Here is an 18459-nt window from a genome sequence, read left to right as displayed (position 1 = left end):
TACAGGATCAAGCCAACGTAAGGCACTTGGTCTAGCAGAGCTGTAGTCTAGCATGACCATATTAATGCACGATACAAATGCAGTAGCGTGTAACGGTCGGCTCCCCATGTTGTGCCAGATAGTACTCTTAAGATGTTTAGCTTCTTAAGGCAAGCAATCCGGAGCTCTTTTATATGTTTGAGGAAGGTAAGTTTTTGGTCTAGAACCACACCAAGAAAGCGGACACTGCGAACCACTGGGATCATTTGATTTTCTAGGTGAAGTTCTGGGTCTGGATGTAGGTTATGCTTCCTGCAGAAGTGTATCCCAACAGTCTTTTGTGGTGAGAGGCAAAAACCATTGTTTTGGGACCATTTTACAACTTTGTTGATGGCAACTTGAAACTGTCTTTCTACCATTCGCATATTAGGTGAATGGCAGGAGATACTGAAGTCATCGGCATATAAAGTAGTGGACACTGTCTGTGGTAGACCCGGTGTGATGGAGTTCATTGTTATGTTAAATAGGGTGGCACTCAGTACTGAACCTTGTGGGACCCCTTCTTCCTGGATAAAAATGGAAGATAACTGGTTGTTGACTCTAACTTGAAATGAGTAATGATGGAAGTTTCTGATAAATTTTGGCAGGTGTCCGCATAGTCCTAGATCTTATAGGTTTCGCATTATACCATACCTCCGCATTATACCATAAACATCCAAGCCGTGTCAAATGCTTTTTCTATGTCAAAGAGAACCATGACATTGTGTTCTTTTCATACAAAAGCATCACAGATGTTTATTTCTGCCCTGATGAGTAAGTCAAGAGTGGATCCGCCTTCACGGAAACCCAATACAAGCTGAGAAGCATTTCGCCTATTTCGAATCATCTAGTGCTGCATACAATCTCCCCCTTCACAAAATCTGAATTGCGGCATGCTTTAGCCACCACTAAACTCAGTGCAGCACGACGAGATGGAATACATTTACATTATGATAGCACATCTTACTGAACCCACCTTAAGACACTGTTACTGTTTATAACAGAATTTTCAAAGAGAATACCTTCCCAGACAAATGGCACCATGCTTATGTAGGGTATTTTCCTGGTTTTGGAAAAGCCAAAACTTAAGCATGGTGCCATTTGTCTGGAAAGGTATTCTCTTTGAAAATTCTGTTATAAAGCAGTAACAGTGTCTTAAGGGTGGGTTCAGTAAGATGTGCTATCATGATGTAATGTATTCCACCTGCTCCTGCTGCACTGAGTTTAGTGGTGGCTAAAGCATGGCGCAATTCAGATACTGTGAAGGGAGAGATTGTATGCAGCACTAGATGTTGATTCGAAATTGATGAAATGCTTCTCAGCCTGTGCTTTGCGTACCTGAAAAAAGAGGTGTGTAAGATGTCGTGGCTGAGATTCTCATGAACGATTCACCAAATGCATTTTCAATCTCCACTGTGTTGTAACATCACAACCGTTTACAGTTAGTATGGGAAGGTTGATGCGTGGATGTTTTGAGTACATGCGTCTTATTTTTGCCCATATCGTTTGCATTTTTGTAATTGTGGAGGCAAAACGTCTCCAAGCTTCTCTTTTGCTAGTCTGCCTAATACGTTTTGCTTTTGCCTGGGCCTGTTTAAAGCGGATGAGATTTGCAGTTGTTGGAAACTTTCTGAAGATATTTCATGCTCTGTTCTTTTATTTTTTTGCTGTGTTGCATTCATTATTCCACCACGATTTTGAACGTGCTGATATTTTGATGGATTTCTTTGGAATCTCTTGATCAGCTGCCTGTAGTATTTGGTTAGATGTATATTCTGTGGCCAAGTTTCAAAGCAAAATGGGACATTTTGCTTTGAAAAAGTTCCATTTGCCAGTTCTGTTTGAAAAGCGGGGGATGTTTTTATCAATCTGCCATATCACTGGGTATTTGGTAACCACCCAGTGGATTGCTATGAATATGTAGTCCATCTAAATAGAGGATAAATGGATGCTGAGCACAGAGAGACATCAATAGCTGAAGTAGAACCTGTAGGTAAATGCATATAAGTGTGTGCACCATTATTGAGAGTACTCAGATTGTGCTGGTCAAGTAATTTCTTTATAATTTGTCCAGGTTTTGATTTCCCCATAATGGATGATGACTATTGAAGTACCCTAGGATGAAGTAGGGTTGAGGAAGCTGTACCACTAGTTCTTTTAGGTCAGCATACCTTATATTTTGATTAGGGGGCAAGTATAGCGAGACAATAGTCAAGTCAAAATTAACATTGACTCATACTGCAACTGCCTCAAGGTTTGTTTTTAAAGGGAGTGATTTGGAGGGTATTCGAGTGTTGATTATCAATGCTACACTTCCATGTGCCAGATTACTAAAGTTGTTTACAACACGACCTTGCCGATGAATTATGTAGTTCCAGAGAGAAACAGTTATATGTGGCGTTAGATTAGTTTCTGGTAGGCAGAGGGCGATAGGATCATATTGTGTGAGGAGATCTTGTATGTTATTTAAACTGCTGCAACATCCTCTACAGCAGGAATGTAAGCATTATCTGGCTTTAGTAGAATTCGCGATTTGTTTTCGACATGCTAAAGGTTTGTTTCACTCAGGTTTCCCTTTCCCTTTCTTCGGAAAGGAGGGTTTCCCGTGTCCATATTCTCATTAGTGAATAGTTCTAATACCTGTTCATATTGTTGTGAACTATCTTCTAAGTCCATCCTGTCTGCTTGGTTGGCATCAGAAGTGGGTACTGTTATGTTTGACTGTGCGGAGGCATCTGGTTATACGGTAATTGGCATATTTATAGCTTTGCTTTTTGCTTGCTGTTTGGTTTGGTGGAATTGTGGCCAATGCTGACCTTGCCCAATCAGATAGTGATTCACTTGGTGGTATGGTTACCACTGTTTGGGTTGCAATTGATATTTGTTTTTTGGTTACTTGAGCATAGGTTAGTTTATTAGCATTCAGTGCTGGAAAGGACATTTTGGCCTCTTGGTAGGTGACATTGTGCTCAATTTTGTACTGCTGTACATTTTTTTTCTGTTTCCAGAATGGACACTCCTTGGAAAACGCCTGATGGGCTTGTTTGCAGTTAGGACAACTTGGCGTTGCCGCTGTGCAATCAGTATTTGAGTGCTCAGTGGATCCGCATGTGCAGCATAGGCAGCTGCACCTCTGCAGACTGTCTGTGAGTGCCCAAACTTCTGGCACTTGTAGCAGCATAAGGGGTTTGGAATTACGCTCTAATATGGCAATTAAGATAACCTGCTTTGATTGCCATTGGTGGTTTAGGGTTATCAAAAGTGAGTATTCGTTTTGAGTAAGAACTAATATGCTGTCCTTCTTTGTCATTATTCTTCTGACACTGATGACTCCTTGGTTTTGTAGTTAGTGTTTTAGTTCTTCATCTGACACATTCATGAGGTCCCACTTGGTGATGACACCTCTTGACGTGTTCAGGGGAAATGTGTGGTGAAACTGTAACGGAAGTTCCACCAAATGTTTTTAGTTTCCGTAGTTGCTCAGATTGTTGAGCAGTGGCAATTTCAACCAATAAGTCTCCCGATCTTAATCGATGAACTGACTTGGGTGTACCTATTATACTTTTTAGGTGTTTTTGCACTAGAAACGGCGATAGTTTGCCAACAGGTTGTTCTTGAGTCGAGTGTATAATAAGAAAAGTTGGAGTTCTGATTCTGGCTATGTCAGTCTTTTCACGTCTAGCTGCAACAACATCAGTCTCCATCTGTTTTCTCCCTGTATGGGTCTCATCTATGCACACAGTGGATAGATGAGACCCATAGCTTTGCTTTTTGCTTGCTGTTTGGTTTGGTGGAATTGTGGCCAATGCTGACCTTGCCCAATCAGATAGTGATTCACTTGGTGGTATGGTTACCACTGTTTGGGTTGCAATTGATATTTGTTTTTTGGTTACTTGAGCATAGGTTAGTTTATTAGCATTCAGTGCTGGAAAGGGCATTTTGGCCTCTTGGTAGGTGACATTGTGCTCAATTTTGTACTGCTGTACATTTTTTTTCTGTTTCCAGAATGGACACTCCTTGGAAAACGCTTGATGGGCTTGTTTGCAGTTAGGACAACTTGGCGTTGCCGCTGTGCAATCAGTATTTGAGTGCTCAGTGGATCCGCATGTGCAGCATAGGCAGCTGCACCTCTGCAGACTGTCTGTGAGTGCCCAAACTTCTGGCACTTGTAGCAGCATAAGGGGTTTGGAATTACCTCTAATATGGCAATTAAGATAACCTGCTTTGATTGCCATTGGTGGTTTAGGGTTATCAAAAGTGAGTATTCGTTTTGAGTAAGAACTAGTATGCTGTCCTTCTTTGTCATTATTCTTCTGACACTGATGACTCCTTGGTTTTGTAGTTAGTGTTTTAGTTCTTCATCTGACACATTCATGAGGTCCCACTTGGTGATGACACCTCTTGACGTGTTCAGGGGAAATGTGTGGTGAAACTGTAACGGAAGTTCCACCAAATGTTTTTAGTTTCCGTAGTTGCTCAGATTGTTGAGCAGTGGCAATTTCAACCAATAAGTCTCCCGATCTTAATCGATGAACTGACTTGGGTGTACCTATTATACTTTTTAGGTGTTTTTGCACTAGAAACGGCGATAGTTTGCCAACAGGTTGTTCTTGAGTCGAGTGTATAATAAGAAAAGTTGGAGTTCTGATTCTGGTTATGTCAGTCTTTTCACGTCTAGCTGCAACAACATCAGTCTCCATCTGTTTTCTCCCTGTATGGGTCTCATCTATGCACACAGTGGATTTCTGGGTTTTAGGAACTGTTTGCTCCATTTCGCCCCGGAAGGGAGAGCGTTTCCCTTCCAGGTTACCTGCCCTGCCACGTGGAGGCAGGAGCAATGCCATCTTTGTGACCAAGTGGTCACAAAGTGGGTTAGTGGGCTAATAATAAAACTAAAAAGAGAAAGAAAGAAAGGTTTCTTTACCTTCTGATTTAGTAAAGTGTTTTCTTTACTGAATTAACTGAGTGTTAATGTAATGCAGAAAAAAGGGAAATGATTTTATTTTACCAAGAAAGAGTGCAAATTTAATGGCAAAGACACTTGATCACGAAATCACTTGGCACCTGGGGCCACACATCCTTAGACATAGGTTAAGGAATTAGCAGTACTTATATAATTGATTATGCTTTAACCTTGACTTAAAACTGAAGTCAAGGTTAGGGTTTCTTGGAAACAATAATAAGTATTAAGCATATATATTATTGTTTCCAGGAAACCTCAACAACATACATGGTTGTTGTTGTTGTGCTAACAACTTGGCCAATGTGTTATTCATTTACAGTAAACATTATAAAATATTTAAGGGCAAAAGGCCTCATGCTACAAAGTAGAATAACTAAGCATCATTTTAACATAGCCATCTACCAAAGTAGTTAAATTAAGTAATTAAATTGGCAACATTTTGGTTATACAGTGGATTCCGGTTATTTGGGCCACTGGTTAATCGTTGCAGCCGTTTATTTGGGACAAATCTTAAAAACCAGAACCCAATTGAGAAAATAGCCAGGGTTTACTTCGCTTAATTGGGACAAAATGCCGTTTAATCGGGGCAGGAGACCGCAGCACTGGAGATTACCCTACGATTGTCTCCGACCATACCACGTAGTTCGGTCGGATTTCTGGAGGTCACAACCATAAAACAATAAAAACAATTAGCACTCACCTGTTTATTGGGCTTTTCTGTTAGTGCAATCTATCATAAACGGATAGTAATCTCGATCTTATTGAATTTGCAATAATACTGACAGCTGGAATTCTGTGGGTTATTATGGTAAAATGTGTTTAAACTTTCATGGAATCTTCAGCCGTATAAAAAAATAATAATTTTCAGAATCTTCTCTTCATTCCTATTTTTAAAGCTTTGTAAGTCGTTACTCCGTTCCCACTTGTGCGTATCGTGTTACTTGCAATCTGTGTGTGCCGTGTTCTTTGTTATTGATTGCTTATCTTTTAACTGTTTTAAATTTTAACCCCCACCCACAAATGTCAACCAGTTTAGTTAGTATGTACATATTACGGTACGTATTAATTATTCCAATTATCACGTATATTCTTCCGAATTTCACGTATCATTTAATTTTTTAATTGGTAAGGTGATAAAGAGTAAATTTGTGCTTAATATATCTTTACTTTTATAGCCTGTGGATAATAGAATATTCCTCCTAATTCGCTAATTAGAATCGCTGTTTAATAGAATTAAAATTCAATTCACAAACATGATCACAATGACCGGCACTTACTGCACATCGTATAGTGAATGGTACTTTACTATGGTGAGTTTGTCGTAATGTGATTTGATTATACAGTGAACTAATTGTAAAGGGGGTGGTACATTGTATTTTTAACTATTTACGTGAAACTTCGGATAATTGGGGCAGCCGCTCAATCGGGCCAAAATGCACTAGTCCCGATGTATTCAAAATAACTGGAATCGATGTATCTCATATTGTGAATGCCTTCACAACGAGTTGCCATATAACCAAAATGATGCCTTTGCATTAACCAATATGTCAGTAAACATTAGTAAACATTTTATGATATCAAATGAAATTAGTAGGTAACTGTCACCGAGCTGGATGTTCTCAAGTTGTTTATATAGGTGAAATGTATTTTTTAATGATCTTCTGTTAGTAGGGAATAATGGAGTGATTATACTTATTACTCATTGAACTACCTTGTGCTCTGGATAGTTTTTCAATCGATAATAGGTATGATGGGACAGCCTTCTTTGTGAGTTCTTATGTAGCCCAACCAAGTTGGTGGCTCATGGTTATAAGAAGCATCACAGGACCAGATAGTTCTGCTCGATACAGCTATTATTTGTAATACTCGTGAACATAAAAACATACATTAAAAAGGCATATAAATAAAAAAAAAATTTAATTATGCAAACACAAACGTTAGTAGCAATGCATCACATTAATCACTCCCTTTTTACATAATAATTTAGAAGGCCTCAAATACAGATATATACAGTTATACCCAGATATTTATTAACAAATAAAGTACAAATAAAATAAAATATAAGAACAAAAACCAGTAGCTTTCGGAACACGTGTCCCTTTATCAACTGATAAGTTAATATAAAATTTGAATACACTACAAGCAAAGTGTGGCACGTTAATCATGCGTCATTGTTGTAGCACGGACGTGTGCTGCCTTACGCCAGTGATCATCCATCAATAAAACGGTTGTCTCTAGGATGGGATGCAGACGCATGCCTTTCTGGCGATTTAATGCCTTAGGGTTGTTTATTATGTTTAGTGACTCTGGCCATAGGCGGTGGCGAAAGTGTCGCGCGTGGTCCACTATCTCAAAGTCGCGCTTGGGGTCAAGATCGTGGTTGGTAGCCCAAAAATGTTCTGCGAGCACGGACTGGTCAGTTTCGGCAAGCCGGATTACTCTGTCGTGTTCCGTGAGGCGATCCTGGAGACGTCTCGATGTCTCACCTACGTAGCAACTGTTACAGGCCTTACAGGTGATACGGTACACTACATTGCTGCGTAAGACAGGTGTGACAGGGGTCTTCACACTGGAGACAAGTGAACGTAGGTTCCTACCGGGTAATTGTACACATTTGATGTTGTAACTTCTAAGGATCTTCGAGATACGTCCTGACACTCCTGGATAGTACGGAATGTAGGCGGACGATATGCCGACTTGCGTCGGAGGTCTTGGGTTGAATGTAAGTTCTTCTGCCTGTAACAAGCATCTGTTTAGTACATGGGATGGATAACCGCATCTGGTTAGGTCCGCCTTCACACGGGAGATCTCGTTACGTCTAATTGTGTCGGTGCTGGAATGGCTCCAGGCCCTGGAGAATAGGGTGCGGGCAGTGCTATTGAGATGGCTTGGAGCGTGGCCGGACCCGTAGTTGGTGAATTGACCGCACCACATGGGTTTGCGGTATACTGAGGTCTCTAGACGTGGGCCTACGCGATGCACTAGTACGTCCAGAAACGGGAGCGAACTGTTCACCTCTGATTCTACGGTAAACTTGATGAAATTGGATAGGGAGTTGAGGTGTTCTAGTAGTACTGTTTCAGAACCACGTGGTATTATGGTAAAAATATCGTCGACGTATCTACACCACGTTGTAATAGGTGTAGGTGGGTTCTGGTGTATCTGCTCCTCTAGATCTTCCATGGCGATGTTAGATACTACGGAACTGACAGGGGCACATAGCAGTGCCATGTACTTGTTTGTAGAGTGAGTCTTCAAAGGTGAAGATGCTGCTAGAGAGGCATAGGTTGAGGGCGGTACAGATGTCATCAGTGGATAGTGACGTCCTGGATTGGAGGCTTAAGTCGCTCTCAAGGAGCCTTCTGGCGCAGTGCACGGCCTGTTGGACGGGAATCGAGGTGAATAAAGAGACCACGTCAAATGATGCCATGACAGAGTTGTCAGGAATAGAAATGTCCTTAATGATGTTAATAAATTCACTGCTGTTTTTAACGGTGTGAGATGTATTACCTATAAGACTTATAGGTAATACATCTCTTAAGAAACTTAGACCTTAGTGCATTAAAAACACCATTAGAAGTGTCACTATTTTCAAACAACTGTTTTGTGTGTGAGATGTATTACCTATAAGACTTATAGGTAATACATCTCACACCGTTAAAAACAGCAGTGAATTTATTAACATCATTAAGGACATTTCTATTCCTGACAACTCTGTCATGGCATCATTTGACGTGGTCTCTTTATTCACCTTGATTCCCGTCCAACAGGCCGTGCACTGCGCCAGAAGGCTCCTTGAGAGCGACTTAAGCCTTCAACCCAGGACGTCACTATCCACTGATGACATCTGTACCGCCCTCAACCTATGCCTCTCTAGCAGCATCTTCACCTTTGAAGACTCACTCTACAAACAAGTACATGGCACTGCTATGGGTGCCCCTGTCAGTTCCGTAGTAGCTAACATCGCCATGGAAGATCTAGAGGAGCAGATACACCAGAACCCACCTACACCTATTACAACGTGGTGTAGATACGTCGACGATATTTTTACCATAATACCACGTGGTTCTGAAACGGTACTACTAGAACACCTCAACTCCCTATCCAATTTCATCAAGTTTACCGTAGAATCAGAGGTGAACGGTTCGCTCCCGTTTCTGGACGTACTAGTGCATCGCGTAGGCCCACGTCTAGAGACCTCAGTATACCGCAAACCCATGTGGTGCGGTCAATTCACCAACTACGGGTCCGGCCACGCTCCAAGCCATCTCAATAGCACTGCCCGCACCCTATTCTCCAGGGCCTGGAGCCATTCCAGCACCGACACAATTAGACGTAACGAGATCTCCCGTGTGAAGGCGGACCTAACCAGATGCGATTATCCATCCCATGTACTAAACAGATGCTTGTTACAGGCAGAAGAACTTACATTCAACCCAAGACCTCCGAAGCAAGTCGGCATATCGTCCGCCTACATTCCGTACTATCCAGGAGTGTCAGGACGTATCTCGAAGATCCTTAGAAGTTACAACATCAAATGTGTACAATTACCCGGTAGGAACCTACGTTCACTTGTCTCCAGTGTGAAGACCCCTGTCACACCTGTCTTACGCAGCAATGTAGTGTACCGTATCACCTGTAAGGCCTGTAACAGTTGCTACGTAGGTGAGACATCGAGACGTCTCCAGGATCGCCTCACGGAACACGACAGAGCAATCCGGCTTGCCGAAACTGACCAGTCCGTGCTCGCAGAACATTTTTGGGCTACCAACCACGATCTTGACCCCAAGCGCGACTTTGAGATAGTGGACCACGCGCGCCACCGCCTATGGCCAGAGTCACTAAACATAATAAACAACCCTAAGGCATTAAATCGCCAGAAAGGCATGCGTCTGCATCCCATCCTAGAGACAACCGTTTTATTGATGGATGATCACTGGCGTAAGGCAGCACACGTCCGTGCTACAACAATGACGCATGATTAACGTGCCACACTTTGCTTGTAGTGTATTCAAATTTTATATTAACTTATCAGTTGATAAAGGGACACGTGTTCCGAAAGCTACTGGTTTTTGTACTTATATTTTATTTTATTTGTACTTTATTTGTTAATAAATATCTGGGTATAACTGTATATATCTGTATTTGAAACTATGGACCCCAGTACTCCAGGCCCATTTGTCACTATTTAGAAGGCCTGTTTCACAGATTTCAATTTGAGATCTCTTAGGATTCATTTTAGGATTCTCTTAAGAAACTTAGACCTTAGTGCATTAAAAACACCATTAGAAGTGTCACTATTTTCAAACAACTCAATTAAAGTCTTTACAGCATTCTAAGATTGCAAGTAATTTAGCATAGGACAAATTTTGTAGTGATCATATCTTTAATAAAGATATAATAAATAAAAAAAGAAGTGATTATATCTTAATTGAAGCCTACAAAGAAGGCTATTGTTGACAATAACACCTATCGTCAACCAAATAGCCTTCTTTGTGGGCCTTTTATGTTGCCAAAAAAGCAACTGGGGATCAAGCAGTACTTTCTTTTACGTAAAATAAAACTAGGTTATAACAAGCACCACAAGACCAGGTAGTTTTGTTCAATGTAGCTATTGTTTGTAATACCCTAAGGTTCAATTCTTTCTTTCATCTTGTATATTAATGATCTTCTTCCACTTACTGGAAATCCATACTTTTGCCGATGACAGTGAGCTACCTTCCACCTTCCAATTTGAGATTTGGACTATGCAAACAGTTTCAACTTCTTGAATATCCTAGGTGGCAAAGAAAATTTAGTTAACTTTAATTCCTCTAAAACTCAGTCCTGTCTTATTTCTTGCAAAAATGGCCTAATGCCCCTTTCCTCATCTTCAATGATGACACTCAGATTTCTAGAAAAGCATATATCTCTCTAGGAATTACCCTATCTTCCAATCGCACTTTGGCATAAGCACTTCACATATATTGTTTCATCTGCATCAAAAAAAATTAGGTTTTCTTTTTTGCTTACCATTACAGAAACTCCCAAACTCACAAAATACCCGACTTACGGAAGTTCAACTTGACGTAAGTTTTTGACAGCCAGTTCAAATTTTAAAAAAATCATGAAAACGTATTTTGCATCCCGTAGGAATAAATAGAGATATCGTGATGTGAACACAATAACACGTTTTTTTTTTTTTTTTTTTTTTGTAATTCGTTCCAAGTCATTGGAAGTTGAAAATTTTTCTATATTACTAAGCTATTTATCTCTCTAAAAGGTCATATTTATAATGGAATTTAAAAAAAATTTTTTTTTATTTATGTAAACCCCAAACATGAGAAGTATTAGAATCTACAGTACTTAGTATCGTGCTTGGGTTGGAGGTTGAGAAGACAAAAGAAGATATTTGTTGACATTGGACTTGAACTTCTGTAGATTGTAATTTTCAGGAAATATGTATGAAGGAAGGTTGTTCCAGAAAACGGCAGTTGAATGAATAAACAAGGAAGATGAAAAGTTTGTTATGTGAGTTTGAAGTTGGACAGTAAATGGATGTTGGCTGGTGGTGGCACGTGTTCGGACATAGAGCGGGAATTATAGAAGCCAATTCAGAAGAACAGTGCCCATGGAAATATCTGTAGAAGAGGCATGCAGCAGAAACAGTACGTCTATGAGACGGCAAGTGGAGAGAGACTCTGTAAGAGATGAATCATTAATTAACCTAACTGCCCTCTTCTGAACAGAATCAACAAGCCTGAGAGAGGTTTTGGGGGCACCACCCCAGATGTGGGAACAATATTCCATGGTAGAGCGGATTTGCGATTTATACAGAGTGAGCAGCTGTTTGTAAGAAAAGTAACGCTGAGAGCGAAAGAGAAAACCAAGTTTTTTAGATGCAGAGGAAGCAATATTTGTAATGTGCTTGAGCCAAGAGAGATTAGAAGTCAGGGTAATCCTCAAAAGAGATATATCATTTTGCCTAGAAATCGGAGTGTCACTAAAGGTAAGCATAGGAGCAGAAGAATCCTTTTTGCGAGATATAAGACATGACTGAGTTTTAGAAGGGTTGAAATCAACTAAGTTGTCTTTGCCCCACTGGAGAATTATCTCAAGTTCGGCATTTAAGGAATTGGTAGCAGATTTTCAAGAAGTTGAAGCTGATTGAGCAGGACAAGGTTTCTCAAAATGGAAAGTGGAATGCAATGTGCTATCATAGGCAAAACTATGGATAGGATTTCCAGTCAATGGAAGAAGGTCATTAATATACAAGAGGAAAAGAGTGGGGGAAAGAACTGAACTTTGGGGAACACTGGCATTAGTGGAGAAGTTAGAAGACAGAGAGTCATCTACCATCACCTTCAGTGAGAGATCAGAGAGAAAACTGGATAACCAATTACTAAAAACAGTTGCCAGACCATAAGATGGAAGCTTGTTTAGAAGACCTTTATGCCAAACACGATCGAAAGTCTTTGAGATGGCAAGAGCAACTACTTGTGTTTCACCAAACCTTTCCATTGAATTAGTCCATAAATGGGTAACATAAGCCAGAATATCACCAGTGGATCGACACTGACAGAATCCATACTGGCGATCGTTGATCAGACGGAAGGTTTCTAGGTAGTTTAAGAGTTGGCGGCTAATTGATCTCTCCATTACTTTAGAAAGAGTAGAAGTAATTGCAATGGGACGATAATTGTATGGAAGGGATTTGTCACCCTTTTTGGGAACTGGCTGGATATGAGCAAATTTCCAAGCTGAAGGAAAAACACCTTTGGAATAAGAAATTGAAAAAAAAGCAGCAAAGAATAGGAGTAAGTTCAGGAGCACAGGTTTTGAGAACAAGTGGAGAAATACCATCGGGAACTGGAGCTTTCTTAGCATCAGCATTCGTCAAAATCCTTCTGACATCCTTTTGACGGAAGACCACAGGAGGCATTGAATGGAGCGTGTTGGGAATGGTGGGAGGTGTTTTACCAAGATCATTAATACATGAGTTGGAAGAAAAATGGGATGCTAGCAGGTCAGCTTTATCCTTGGCTGAAGTTACAACAGAACCATCTGGTTTGGACAGAGGTGGGAGCAGAGATGGGCAAAAGTTGTGGCCAATAGCTTTGGCAAGAGACCAGAATGCTCGGCTACCATTAGGGCAAGAAGCAAGTTCTCTACTCTTAGCCTGTTCAAACTCTAGGTTGGACTGATTAATAACTGCTTTACAATTGTTACGAGCTTTGGTGTAGGCAGAAAATGAAACTGGAGAATTAGAAACAAGCCAATTACGATATGCAACATTCTTTTCTTGAAGCCTTAGCACATTTATTGGAAAACCAAGGTTCAGATAAAGGACGAGATTTTAAAGTGGAGTGTGGGATAAAGGATTCCATTCCTGCAAGAATAATTTCACTCACATGATCTGAGCAAACGTTCACATCAGAAGTTTTGAAACAGTAATCCGACCAAGGAAAAGAAGAAAAGAAGTCTCGCAGGTCATCCCATTTTGCATTCTTGTAATGCCAAACAACACGAAGTTGGGAATAGCCATGAGATAAAGGTTCCATTGGAGAAGAGACAATCACCAAGTTGTGATCTGAAGTGCCTAAAGGACCTCTCACTTCGACCGTGTACTTAGAAGGGTTGTTTGTGAGAAAAAGATCAAGCATGTTGGCTGTATGTTTAGGATTGTCCAGTATTCTTGTATGTAAATGAACAATCTGTGCAAGGTCATTAGTAATTGCAAAAGCCTCAGCATCTCGGACAGCTGGGTCAGTGTGACTAGAAAACGGAAGCCAGCTGGAGTTGTGAACATTAAAATCGCCAAGGAAAATTACCTCACTGTTAGGAAAGTTGGACTGGAGAAATCAAGTTGCAAAGAGAGGAACTGAAAGAGCACCAAGTGATTAATGGAGTTGGGAGAATGGTAGAGACAACAGATGAATTTGGTACAATGAGGTAGAGAGATTTTAAGCCAGAGAAGATCAAGGAGAGGAGATTCCAAATTGCCAAGTCTCTGACAGGGAATATCAGAACGGACATATGCACAAGTACCACCTCTGAGGGGAAAGGATTCATACAGTGAATAATTTGGGCATCTGAGATGAGCAGTAGTTGAATCAACCGATAACTGAGATTCTGTCAGAAAAAGTACATGGGGTTTGGCAGACTGCAAGTGGAAACGGACATCGTTAAGATTAGAATTGAGACCAGGTATATTTGTGAAATGAATTAGGAATTGCACTACAGTTTCATCGTTATCGTATGTTTGTTATAAGGATCGTCTTCGTGATATTTTTCTAAAGCACTTTTCTGGAGGTCACGACATTAAAACAATAAAAACAATTTGCACTTTCGGGTTTATTGGGTTTTTCTGTTAGTGCATCTAATTATAAATGGGTAGTAAACTCGATCTTATTGCATTTGTGATAATACCGATAATTGCAATTGTGTGGGTTTTTATGCTGTTATAGTGAAATGTGTTCCCTTTCACTGAAATCTTAAATCATATAAAAAAACAAATTTTCAGAAATTTCTCTCCATTCCTATTTATGCATTACAATGATGAAGAAAAGTGACCAACATTCATTATATCGAAGATGGAACAGCTGTTAATAATATGGATGGAAAATCAGATTCAGAAGCGAGTGCCCCTAAGCAAAAGCAGCAAGTATTTATAAAGATATTAAGGATAAGTATGGCAAACTCCTACCCAAGTTCATGGCAAGCAACAAGTGGTTTAATAGGTTCAAGCATCGCGCTGGTTTCCACAATGTTAAAGCATGTGGTGAAGTTGCCAGTGCCGATTCTGCAGCTGCAGAGAAATTTTGTGATATGTTGGAAAAAATTATTGATGAAGGCCGCTATTCAACGCAGCAAATTTTTAGCGTTGACGAGACTGCTCTGTATTGGAAAAAAATGCCGGATCGAACGTGTACTGCCAGTTTTCAAGGCATCAAAAGATAGGGCCACACTCTTGCTTGGGGAGATTACAGATTAAAACCACTGCTTGTGTACCATTCTGGAAATCCTCGTACATTTAAGGGCATCAATAAAGCTATCCTACCTGTGCATTTCCGATCGAGCCAGAGAGCATGTATAACAGTATCTCCCTTTGAGGATTGGTTTAAATGCTGCCTCATTCTCGAGGTTGAAAAAATATTGTAAAGACAACGACTTTCCTTTCAAGATTTTGCTTCTATCAGATAATGCTCCTGGACATCCTACGCATCTAGATGGTTTCAATTCGAACGTTAGAGTCATATTTCTACTGCCAAACACGACTTCACTCATGCAACCTATGAATCAGGGTGTTATTTCGAATTTAAAAGCATAGTATTTATGCACAACATTTGCTCAGGCCTTGTTGTAGTAGACAAGAAAAATTTTATGTTAAGAGACTTTTGGAAATCTTACAATATTTACCATGCTATCTTGAACATTAATAAGGACTGGGCAGAAATTACTAAAAGTTGTTTAAATGGCACATGGAAGAAAATATGCCAATGGCACGTAAAATGCTTCAAAGGATTTGAAACAGAGGAATCATATGAAGAGGTTACAGATAAGATTGTAAAGGTTGCAAAGCTAATTCGGTTGGAGGTTGATGCCAAAGACGTAGAGGAGTTAATAGAGGAAGAAGAGAAGGAATTATCTAATGAAGAACTTATTGACTTGCAGGCAGTGATAGTGAAAGAAGAAAATGCTGACTAAGCTCAAGATGAATGAAATGAGGAGCTGAGATGCTTCATCACCAGAGAGATAGCAATGGTGAGGTTTGAGAAAATGGAATATTAATAAGGAAAATATTAATAAGGACTGGGCAGAAATTACTAAAAGTTGTTTAAATGGCACATAGAAGAAAATATGCCAATGGCACGTAAAAGGCTTCGAAGGATTTGAAAAAGAGGAATCATATGAAGAGGTTACAGATAAGATTGTAAAGGTTGCAAAGCTAATTCGGTTGGAGGTTGATGCTAAAGAAGTAGAGGAGTTAATAGAGGAAGAAGAGAAGGAATTATCTAATGAAGAACTTATTGACTTGCAGGCAGCGATAGTGAAAGAAGAAAATGCTGACTAAGCTCAAGATGAATGAAATGAGGAGCCGAGATGCTTCATCACCAGAGAGATAGCAATGGCGAGGTTTGAGAAAATGGACCCTGACTGCGAATGATTCTTAAAAGTTAATAGAGGAATGAATGATGTGCTTGCTTGCTACAAAGAAATCTACGATGAAAATAAAAAAGTCACCATCCAGTCATCCAATAATATGTTCTTTCATAAGGTTGAGCGGCTGACCCCTTCTAAATCTCCATAGCCCTCAACCTCTGCAATGGCGTACTTATCAGCTTAAGATGTCGATTCTGGCAATGATGCTCGAGAGGTAAGACTTACTGACTTTATGCGTATCTCCTCTCTTTTTTTTATAATTTTATAATTTTTAAATTTTTTTAAATTGTACACTTTTGTAATTTTTCCTGTGCATGAGATAAAAAATTGAATAAAATGCAATAAATAATTCTATTTACATGGTCGTCGAACATTTCTTTTTTGATTCAATCAATTCAGCAAGGACAGTTGCGAGTGCTGCACAAGCATGGGGGAAATTCTGACTTAAATAGCATTCCGCAGAATGCAACCCTGACATAAGTTGAGGAATTCCTGTACTTTTCTTACTGTCTCGCTCTGTACAAATCTTGAGCTACTCTACTATTGAAATTCTGTTTTCACATCTGGGGCAGGCCCCCCTGAATCCTATCACCCCCCCCCCCCCCCAAGTAATGGAAAAGTCTCACGAAATCTATTTTATGGTATCAACATTTTTCTGAAAATTAATTATAATTAATAAACATTTTATTTCACTAAAACTAATGAATATTTTTTTCAAAAAGTTGAAAAACACATTTTCAAAATTTTTCATTATTGTTAAAAAACATGGAACTTAATTTAATAAATATTGCAATCTACTTATAAAAGTAGATTGAAATGATTTTTTTAGTGCACTAAAAGCAATTAAAAAAAAACTTTTTTTCAAATATTAACGTTAAAATATGGGTCTCTCAGGGAATGGGATTACTCATATTACAAAAAAAAAAAAAAAAAAAAGGTTCAATACTACTACTGCATCCCTGACTGCTGTTACTACTGCCAGGAGGACATTTGGAGGCAAAAATACCAACTTTATGTTGAATGAAACTGCATGTGAGGGTATGTTATCTAACTGGAGGAAAAATTTTCTTGTTTGATTACCCTAACTCATTTTTCCATTATTATTACTATATGGTGCAAGGAAGACTGAGGCTTATATTGCACCAGCCAAAAAAACATTCCCACCCCTGGGGTTAATTTCTGTATGTTGAAAAATATTAGAAGTTTATGCCTGAATTCTTATTAGCTGTTATGTTAGCATTAGTAAAGGCACATGATGCAAGCTTATATAGCATTAGCCAAAAAAAAAAAAAAAAAAAAAAAAACAAATCTAATTTCACCCATCCACTCGTGCCAAATGTTTGTTTAGTTCTGCCTTGAATCTATTTAAGCTATCAACTTCTACAACGACAGATGGAAGTTTGTTCCGGCAATCAACTACATGCTGGCTAAAGGCAATTTCTGTACATCTATCCTACAACTGTCTTTCCTCAATTTGAATTTATGCCCTTTCTGGCGATTAGACTAGTGGTTTCAACTGGGGTGCCGCAACAACATTCCAGGGGTGCCATGTAATTTGGGTTTAAGTTAGTAGACCTATTTTTTTTTTAAAATTCAAGTATTCATTTCATTATAAAAAGGTATATCATTATAATTATATTATTATAATAACTATCATATAACAATTCTTTTTAATATCACACACACACACACACACACACACACACACACACACAATCGGATATAACAGGCAGTAAACTGAGTAGGGGTGCCACAAAATAAAATAAATTACTTAAAGGTGCCGTTATTAAAAAAAGGTCGAAAGCCACTGGGTCGAATTTTATGAATGTGAACGATTAAATCACAGTATGTTTTTTGTTACTATTTGCCAAAAGTAAAAAAAAAAGAAGAGAAAAAAAAAAGAAAAGTCTTGTTGCATTATAAATAAGACATAAAATATATATCATTTAAATTAAAATATTTCATTTAATAAAAAATACTATAAATAATTAAACTTTAACAATATTTTTGAATTTCATGTTTGTTGCATACACAATGAGCACACAATTAAAAAAAAAAAAGCTTTTTTAAGAAGTAAAAAATAGGTTTGGTCTGTCAGACAAGGTTCCACTATTATTGTAACAAATGATAGTACTACTGCTTTGAGGTTAAAGCTACACTGCACTAAATTAGAAGAAATGTTTCTTCAATTCAATTAAGTGTGATGTTGATATTTTACACCTTTTACATAAAGTGATTTTTATATCTTTGCATTTACCTATATGTGAAGAATTTTAAACCAGTATAAAATTTTTTTATCAATTACATAATTTTATTCAATTGAAAGGTAGTCTCTG

The 18459-nt window shown here is 39.0% G+C and overlaps 1 protein-coding gene across 1 annotated transcript in view; it reads right to left on the bottom strand.

The window, feature by feature from the left end:
* l(2)k05819 (transmembrane protein 94-like protein l(2)k05819) overlaps positions 1-18459 on the bottom strand; it is an 809128-nt gene that overhangs the window by 187636 nt on the left and 603033 nt on the right. The window lies entirely within an intron of this gene.

This window comes from Mastigoproctus giganteus, chromosome 7, assembly GCF_048544385.1.
Source record: "Mastigoproctus giganteus isolate SK-2022 chromosome 7, ASM4854438v1, whole genome shotgun sequence".
NCBI lineage: Eukaryota > Metazoa > Arthropoda > Arachnida > Uropygi > Thelyphonidae > Mastigoproctus > Mastigoproctus giganteus.
Note: the sequence above shows the minus strand (reverse complement) of the source record. Positions and strands in the feature narration are given on the sequence as shown.